Raw genomic sequence first — 9,683 nt, forward strand, 5'->3', positions numbered from 1 at the left:
AGCTCGCTTGCAGCAGGTCTCATGCTGGATTTCTATTCAATTTGACAGTTGTCCGGGTTGTCAGAAACAACAGTTATGGGTCTTTCTAATTCGATGAGAAAATCGTTTTCCAGTGAATTAATCATTATGTAGTGAGAAAGTGAGGACTGCAGATGCTGGAGATCAGACCTGAAAATGTGTTGCTGGAAAAGCAGAGCAGGTCAGGCAGCATCCAAGAAGGAGGAGAATCAACGTTTCGGGCATGGACCCTTCTACGGGAATGAGGAGAGTGTGCCAAGCAGGCTAAGATAAAAGGTAGGGAGGAGGGACTTGGGGGAGGGGCGTTGGAAATGCGATAGGTGGAAGGAGATTAAGGTGAGGGTGATATGCCGGAATGGGGGTGAGGGTGGAGAGGTGAGGAAGAAGATTGCAGGTTAGGAAGGTGGTGCTGAATTCGAGGGTTGGGACTGAGACAAGGTCGGGTGGAGGGTAAATGAGGAAACTGGAGAAATATGAGTTCATGCCTTGTGGTTGGAGATTTCCGAGGCAGAAGATGAGGCATTCTTCCTCCAGCTGTCGTGTTGATCTCTTGTGGTTGGAGGGTTCCTAGGCGAAAGATGAGGCGCTCTTCCTCCAGCCGTCGTGTTGATCCTTCCATATCCGCTGCAAATTCACCTGCACCTTCGCACACATCATTTACTGCATCCCCGAACCCGATTTGGCCTCCTCTATATTGCGGTCATAGGCCGCCTACTTGCGGAACATTTCAGAGAACACCTCTGGGACACCTGGACCAACCAACCCAATCACCCTGTGGCTCAACACTTCAACTCTCCCTTCCACTCCACCAAGGACATGCAGGTACTTGTACTCCTCCATCGCCAGACCATAGCAACACGGCGTCTGGAAGAAGAGCACCTCATCTTCCGCCTAGGACCCCTCCAAGCACAAGGGATGAACTCAGATTTCTCCAGTTTCCACATTTCTCCTCCCACCACCTTGACACTGTCCCAACCCTCTAACTCAGCACCACCTTCCTCACCTGCAATCTTCTTCCTGACCTTTCCGCCCCCACCCCCACTCCCGCCTATCGCCCTCACCTTAACCTCCTTCCACCTATCACATTTCCAACACCCCTCCCCCAAGTACCTCCTCCATACCTTTTATCTTAGCCTGCTTGGCACACTCTCCTCATTCGTGTAGAAGGGCTCATGCCCGAAACGTTGATTATCCTTATCTTTGGATGCTGACTGACCTGATGTGCTTTTCCAGCAACACATTTTCCGGTCTGATCTCCAGCATCTGCAGCTGTATTCAACGCTAGCTATGTCACAGATGATGTAATGTATGCACGAGCGAAATCCACGTTATTATGAAGTGGAGGTTGACCCCCGAACTACGAACTAAAACTGTTACTAATGTTTAGAACAAATTTCCTGTAGAATCCACTCAATTGTAAAACTCGTAGGACTTCCTTCTTTGAGGATGGGTTTGCGAATTCCTCGATAGCCTTCACCTTCATGTTCCTCAGTGTTATCACCCACTTCCGTTGCTGTGCCCGAAGAATGCCATTTCCAATTTCACAATTCGTGGTTTTGCAAGTTTATGATCAATGTCCCCTGCCATAGACTTTCATGGAACATTTTCAAAATCTATCAGAATTGCTTGATTGACCTGTTGAGGCATGTTTGTAAATTTGCAAGTCACATTCCTGGGCCATACCAATTTGTTCAACATTCCATCTCTTTCTTTGGATTATATTCCCTTATTCCTTACCCCCTCCCTCAGTCTATCTTCTGCAGATAAGCTGACCTAGGAGCCAACAGTTCTGAGGAAGCGTCAGTCGACACGAAACGTTAAACCTGATTTCTCTTCACAAATGCCGCCAGACCTGCTGAGCCTTTCCAGCAACATCTGTGCTTCTTGTTTCTGATTCACAGCATCCGCAGTTTTTTAAATCGATTTTTATTCAATGATACCATTGTCATCAATAATACTGATGCCTGCTTCATATCTCAGAGTTATAAATTACATTTACGCCTCCTCTTTGATATGTATATATTTACAATCAGCCTGCCTTAAAATTCAGTGTGGACGGTTGGAATTATATTGCAATTTCACAAACCTATTTTTAAACACTGTCTCCAGGCCTGTCAAGTTCGGTTCATTCCAGCAACTTGTCCTCTGAGGCAGCAGTTTTCACAACTGTGCAAGACGATTGCAAACACATAAAACAAACACTCTCCATATGCACACACAGAAACAGACACTCAATTGAAAATCTGAATCTACTTCTATGACATCATACTCATTCAGTATCTCTACCTCATGCAGCACGGTGCCTCAGTGGTGAGCACTGCTGCCTCACAGCTCAAGGGACCAGATTCGATTCCAGCCTCAGGCAACTGTCTGTGTGGAGTTTGCACATTCGCCCTGTGTTTGTAGAGATTTCCTCTGTGTGCTCCAATCTCCAATCACAACACAAAGATGTGCAGATTGGATTAATTTACCATAGTGTTCAGGGATGTGTATGTGAGATGCATTAGGGGAAATGTAGATAAATGGGGTCGGGAAAAGGGTTTGAGTGGATTACCCTCCAGACGGTCGTTGTGGATGTGTTGGGCCAAATGACCTGTTTTCACAGTGTAGGATACGACGGAAGTTCGAGGCAATAAAACATTTCAAATGAACTTCAGTTCCAAGAAGCACATGTTGCAAACAATGCAGCCTATTCGACTTTCGAAATAAGTACAATTAAAACAAATGATCCCAACACATTATATTGTAAGTTGAATGCCCAGTCCCTCAATCTAATATATATTGAGTAATATCATCCAAAAAATAGACACTCTCCCACAAGTGCTTGAGGTTCAACTCCAGAGTATCCCCCAATCTGTAATGATTCACCGAACAGTCGAGATTCTTTAATGATACAAACTATTCAACAAAAAAACTGAAATTGAACCACCTTCACATCGAGCTGACATGGTCCTGTGATGTATAAATTCCAATAATGGGTTAATGTCAACGAACCCGGTCCTCCGAACAGGTTGTGCAAATCCAGACGTTATTAATAGTGCAGGTATGTCATCTAATGCAGAGATCAATCTTCCAGTGGCTTTATACCTGGCAGCAGCAACTTGTATCAATCCCATTGTCTAAAGTATTGTTCAGGGTGACTTGCACACTGTCCAAGTCTGCACCAGTGCATTGTTGGGGAAAAATGTCAATTACTTGACAAAGAACGTGACAAGATCAGTTTGTCCAATTGTTTCCCATTAGTAACATGAAAGGAGGTCTCAGCAAATCAGATGTGACATACCATCCTCTCAACTATGCTCAATTACTGCAGAACTTGCTGAAAGGAAAAAAAAAATGTTCCATTTGGCTAATGGGGATGAGCGAGATCAGGAAATACACATACTATGGCGAACTACTCATGACCTGGAGTAAGCTATTAAATAATCACAACATCGAAGAATCCAAATGCATCTTAAATCAATTGCAGCCAGCGGTAAGTCTCAGGACTGTCAAAGCAGGAATCATACAAGATTGTTATTCTTGATAGGGATTACAATTATCACACCTTGCCAATTCAGGTGTCCCTCAGCCCAATGTGCTCAGTCGAACCATACCAAGTGATGCATTACATCTTAATAAATGAGGAATTATCACATTTGTCCATCTCGACCAATGATGTTGAAAGGTTGCACGATATTAGTGACATCTCAAATCAACCATGTCCACGTGCTTAATGAGCTGCACAACTTCCAGATTAGCAGTGATCATTTTCAAATAAATTTCACACGACAAAAGTGTCAGAAAATAATTAATTCCGACGAAGCCAATAATGCTCTATATACTGTTGATAATAAGTTGCGGTTACGATTGTTAATCATCCCACTATGTTGATTCTGACAGTTAACTGTGACCGAGAAATGCATTGATTTTTATGTTTATATGCGTAGGTGATATGTATACATTACCACACACTAGAAATGAATAATTTAATTCTCAATGAGTAATTCAAAACTATTATAGTTCACAATTATCTACACACATGACTGGCTTCCGAAGCTGTTTCAAAGACCATTTCAAAATCAACCGGAATGTTTCTATCTCTTTAATGACATGTAGACCACGCCCGGTAAGATATGCAAATTTCCTTCGAAGAAGCATGTTCGTAAACGAGATGTTATTTTGAGCTGTTGCAATAGTTACATGATATCCATCAAACTAGTTTAATTTTAATTAAATCTAAACTTAATTGTAGATTTTATTGAATTCAATTTGACGCTTTCCAAACTTACTTCAGATTTCCTTTTTCATTTTGGATGAAGTATTCGATGGGATAAATACCATTTGTACCCGAAAGTGACAACACAAGTTCATAAGGTGGTAAAGAAGGCAAATGCTATGCTTTTTGACATCGTTATGACCCTCACTGTGATAGTTGGCCAGTCATACTGTAAGCATGTAAGATTTGAGCCACATTGGAGTATTGCATGCAGTTCTGTTTGAAATTTAGGAAAGGATATGAAGACTGGGTTTCGCGTGCAAAAGTGGTTTACAAGAATATTTCATGGATCGGAATCCATTAGTTATCAGTAGAAGAGGGATGTACTTGGATTAATGACCTCAAGAGGTTTCAGAGGCCAAGGGAAATCCTGATAGAATTGCAAAATGTTGGGATGAATTAATAGGGTCGATAGTCAGAGCCTTTATCACAGGGTGGAAATGTCACAGAATAGTCTGCATAGTTTGAAGTTAGTGGGGGAGGGGGGTGGAAGAATTAAAGGGGGATTTGCAACAAAAAGTCTTTTTACACAGCACGTGACCAGGGCCTGGAATATGCTGCCAGGACAAATGTTAGAAATGGATACGATAAGGACACCAAAGAATCTTTCAGATAGATGCATGAAAAGCCAACGAATTGGCAAATGGACCATCTGCAGACAAACGGTGTATGTTTAGAACGACGACATGGACAGCAAACACTCAATGGGCTGAAGGGCCTTCATGTGTTTTTGGACATTAGATTCACTGCCGTGTGGAAACAGGCCATTTGGCCCAACCCTCCAAAGAGAAACCAACCCAGACCCATTTCCCTTCATTTAATCCTGCCAAATGCACCTAACACTACGGGTAACTTAACATGGACAATTCACCTGGTCTGCCCATCTTTTGGATTTCGGGAGGAAACCCTTGCAGGCTCAGGAAGAATGTGTGAACTCCACACAAATAGTCTCACGAGACGGGAATTGAACCCAGCTGCCGGGAACTGTGACGTAGCAATGCTAACCCCTGAGCCATCATGCCAGCCCAAGTTCTATGTTTTATATTCTTCTGTGGAATAGGCCATGAATCTGTTGTTTTGTTTCAGAACTTACAAATTTTTGGGAGGAATGAAATGACGAAAACTTTGATGAAACGGAGCTCTATGTTGACCAAGGAGGAATTATTGCCGAGTGACTACATTTTATCTGTAGAAAACCAAAGGTTATGAAAAATGTGTTTTTGAAACTGGATTTTGAACATCTCAAACATTTTCCAGTTCTAGTGGGGATTCATCAAGCTGAAATGCAACTTGATAGATTTTATTCACAACATCACTGAAACGTAGTGTGCTGTTTCAAGATGCTGTCCAGAGTGCTGGCCACCTTTTCAAGATGTTGTAATGTAAACTGTGTTGATATGTATTATATGTTGAATAAATTATGTGCTACATTAAATATGAAGTATGATACATAACTTCAGTGTGAGGTGGGTTGCTGTGATTTCAACGAGTAATATTGTAGTTTTCCACATACCTGAAAAAATAATTGACTTTTAACAATTATTATTCTTTTGCAATCATTAATGACGTAAGGTGTGCTGTTACTTTAAGACAGTTGAAAGCTAGCAAGGACTCAGAAAGGCACAGAGCCCAGAACAAGATAACAATGTAACGTTTGGTCAGAACAACTAGCACGGGCTGACCTGCTGTGAGACAAAAGCAAATGCAAATTCAACCAGTCAGTTTGCATTATGCCCAAGACACAAAAATCTAATCAAATTTGAATTTGGTATTTTGCCAATATTAAAACCATGAAGTGATCCGATGTTTTGGGGTATAAAAACAGAAAGAAAACTTGATCAGTTGAGAGAGAATTGCCAACATACTAGCAAATGTAGGCTGCTCATCAGAACTCTCTGAGAGTTACCTGTCTGGAGATGGAATTTGCACAGTAAAAAAAGATGCACACCGACCCTGAGAGCAAACCGACAGAGGAAGATGCCAAGAGAAGACTCAACAGCTGGCTGTTTTTTGAAATTTGAATTTTTCAGCAAAGCTTAATCAGGTGTTTTTTCAGACCAGTATTGTAGAGGGGAAGGTAATCGATAGGGTGAGATATTTGAGTTGTAATCAGTTGTTAGTTAATGTTTCCTGATAGACTTTAAGCAAAGATGCTAATTTTTCCTTTAGATAGTGACTTTTGGGATAGTTCTTTGCATCTCAAATGTTCATATTACCGCATGGGGTAAATCTTATCTGTCTTGCTCATTTAACTTAGTGAGCCGGAGGAGTGGGGGGGGGGGGGGGGGGGGGGTTACCTCGTGTCATAAGACATAATCATCGAATCACCCAATAAATAATAAGGCCTTTATTCCATCAAGGCTACTCTGCCAAAACTACGGTCTATCAACTCTTCCCACTTTTGAGTATGTCATCCATGGACTTGAATGTTATGGTTTATCTGATGCTCATTCAAGACTCCTTTTTCTCAGGATTGTACAGTTGGTCGGCTGCTTTACTAGGATGGATATTCCTCCGACCATTCTCATTAACCCCCCCCCCACCCTTATCTCTCAAATCCTTTGAATTTCTTCGTATCACTCATGGATTTTATTTATATTTGTCTTAAATTGTTTTTCAAACCATGAAAGTACATCATAGATCTTTCTCGACAAGAATAAATCTTACTTTTGTTTTTAATCTGCATTAAATTTCTCTTGATGCTTTTGCTTTCTGGGACATTGTGACAATTGTTGGTCAGGTAGGAGCAAAGCTATACTAGTTGTACCTTAAGCAGAATGAGAACTGAATCCCTCCGGTAATGATTGCTCATTCTGTTGGGGCAGGATTAAAGTAATATGGTTGGAGGAGGTATCCCGAGGGATGAGTCATCAGGGGAAGGTACAGAGTAAGATCGAGAAAAAAACATTCCGGAAATAAATTGGGAGGTTCTAATAAGTAGAAAGGCAGTCACGGTGAAGCGAAATTGAAATTGTTAAGATTGAATGATACATATTTTCTAGCAAGGGGTCTGAAGATCAAAGACGGAGGATTTGATATCATAAGTTAAGAGACAGGATTGAAGACATTAATGTCAGTGAAGGCAAGCAGAGGGATATGTCGGTCAATTTTCCAGAATGTACAGGCTTCAAGCAACACAAAGAAGCAGTAAAAATTGGAGGGCAAGTCATAATATTGATCAGTGATCAATTTCCACGAGTACAGAATGATAAAGCATGAAGAATTTCCTCAAATTAATTTATCCAATTAGAAGTAAATAAATCAAACCAAATGGAGCAATTACATCACTATGGAATGTACTATATGCCCTCTATTACTTCGGGAAAAAAAATGAGTATATATGTCGGTAAATTTCCAGGAATTGTCAAATTCATATGGAGCTGGTTTGGCGATTTCAACTTTCCGATTATTAATTGGAATAATGATAACGTGAATGACTTCGAGGCAGGAGAATTCTTAAAGTCCATCTAGTAGTTCACGAATCCACTATAATCAAGGAGAAAGTGAGAACTGCAAATGCTGGAGATGAGAGACTCCGTTTTAATCAAGTTTGTATGGAAAACAAAAGACGAGAATCAGACTGGAATCGAAGTTCTAAATGAGGGGAAGACCGCTTTACATAAAGTCATGTGAGGTTTGGCAAGAGAGGACAGGAAGAAGACTTTTTCTCGACAAGTCTGAAAGTGTCGGAAAGTTTGCACATTCAACAATAAAGTGAGGAGAGTACATGCCAGGATGTTCAATTAAATAAAAATCGTGAAACCCTCAAAATCAGTATTTTCTACACATCCTTAGCGTCAATACTGTTCGCTGAAGACAGCAGAACTTATCAAGGAGTATAGAATGATCAAGGGAAAACTTAACAATAAGATAAGAGGAAAAACACAGACGTGAAAGAACAATGTTGAGAAAACAAAGGAAAATCAATGAACTTTATTCGAACTTTCAGGATACAACCAAAACTACTAGAGAAAAATAGATTGCATTCAGGACCACAGTGATAATTCGTATCTGAAACCAGATGATGGAGGTAGTGGTCTCAATATCATGAGTGAGAGGAGCGATATGGGAGAGAAATCAGAGAGAAAAAAGAGTGCAACGAAAGCCAAGTGAGAGTTGTAGGGGATTTTTAATTGGGGGATAGGTAGAATACCTTGTAAGGAGGATCACAGGTCTCATACAGTCTGTTGCCTACCCTAGTTCGGCAGAGGGACATCGCTGACCGGCCTGAAAGGAGATTGAGAGGGTGAAGGATGATCCAGTTGCTGTGGTCCACTTTGGGACCAACAACATAGGCATGCCTAGGAGAGATGATCTGTTTGGAGATTATCAAGGCCTCGAAAAGTAATTAAGAAACAGGTACTCAAGGTTTATAATCTTTGTGTTACTACCTGAACCACTTGCAAATTTGCTTAGTAATAAGAAAATTAGTAAGTAAACACATGGCTCTTGGAGTGGTGTGGGAAGAGGGGTTCCATTTCATTGGGTATTGTCATCAATTTTAGAACGAGGGAATCTGACCTAATGGGATGGTCAACGTCTGAACCGATACAGAACCAGTGTTGCAGCGAAAAGGACAAATCGGGTGGTCACTTGGAATTCACACGAGTGCATTGGTGGGTAGGATGGGAGGGGCAAACGACAGCGAAGCAGCAGGTTTGCATGAGTGCAGAGTTTAATTACGTAGCGTTTAACTACGCAGAGTTTAACTAAGAAAGAAGTTGAAAGGAAGGACAACTCAAGAGATATTATTAATAGAGGTGTTACAATTCAAAAAGAGGGTATAAAAACTACAAGAAAGGCACTTTGCATGAATGCTGTTAGCATTTGAAACAAGGTTAATGGCACAAATCATTGAGAAGGAATATGATTTAGTCGCCATTACAGAGACATGGTTGCCGATGATCACAACTGGGAGTTTAATATGCAGGTGATTCAGACGCTTCAGAATGACAGAAAAGAAGGGAAGGAAGGTAATGGAGCTCTCATTTTTAAGGATCAGGGCGATGGTGAGAGATGATGTAAGTTCTGTGGAAAATAAGATTGAATTCATTTGGGTGGAGATTAGAAATTCTAAAAAGACAGTGAAAGGCATAGTTTGTCGGCCATGAAATTATAGCATCACAGTGATGTACACAACGAACAATGATGTAACATTTGCATGTAAAAATAGTATGGAAAGTATTATGGGATTTTTAATCTACATGTCGATTGATTGAACCAGGTCAATCAAGGTAGCCTTGAGGAGGAGTTCATTGAATGTATCCACAATAGTTTTCTTCAACAGTCTATAACGGAACGAACAATGGAACAAGCTACCCGAGGTCTGGTCCTATGCAATGAGACAGGAATAATTCATAATCTCCTAGTAAGAGATCCTGTTGGTAGGTAAGATTGCAGTATGGTT

The sequence above is a fragment of the Chiloscyllium punctatum genome, chromosome 43 (genome assembly GCF_047496795.1).
Source record: "Chiloscyllium punctatum isolate Juve2018m chromosome 43, sChiPun1.3, whole genome shotgun sequence".
Taxonomy (NCBI): domain Eukaryota; kingdom Metazoa; phylum Chordata; class Chondrichthyes; order Orectolobiformes; family Hemiscylliidae; genus Chiloscyllium; species Chiloscyllium punctatum.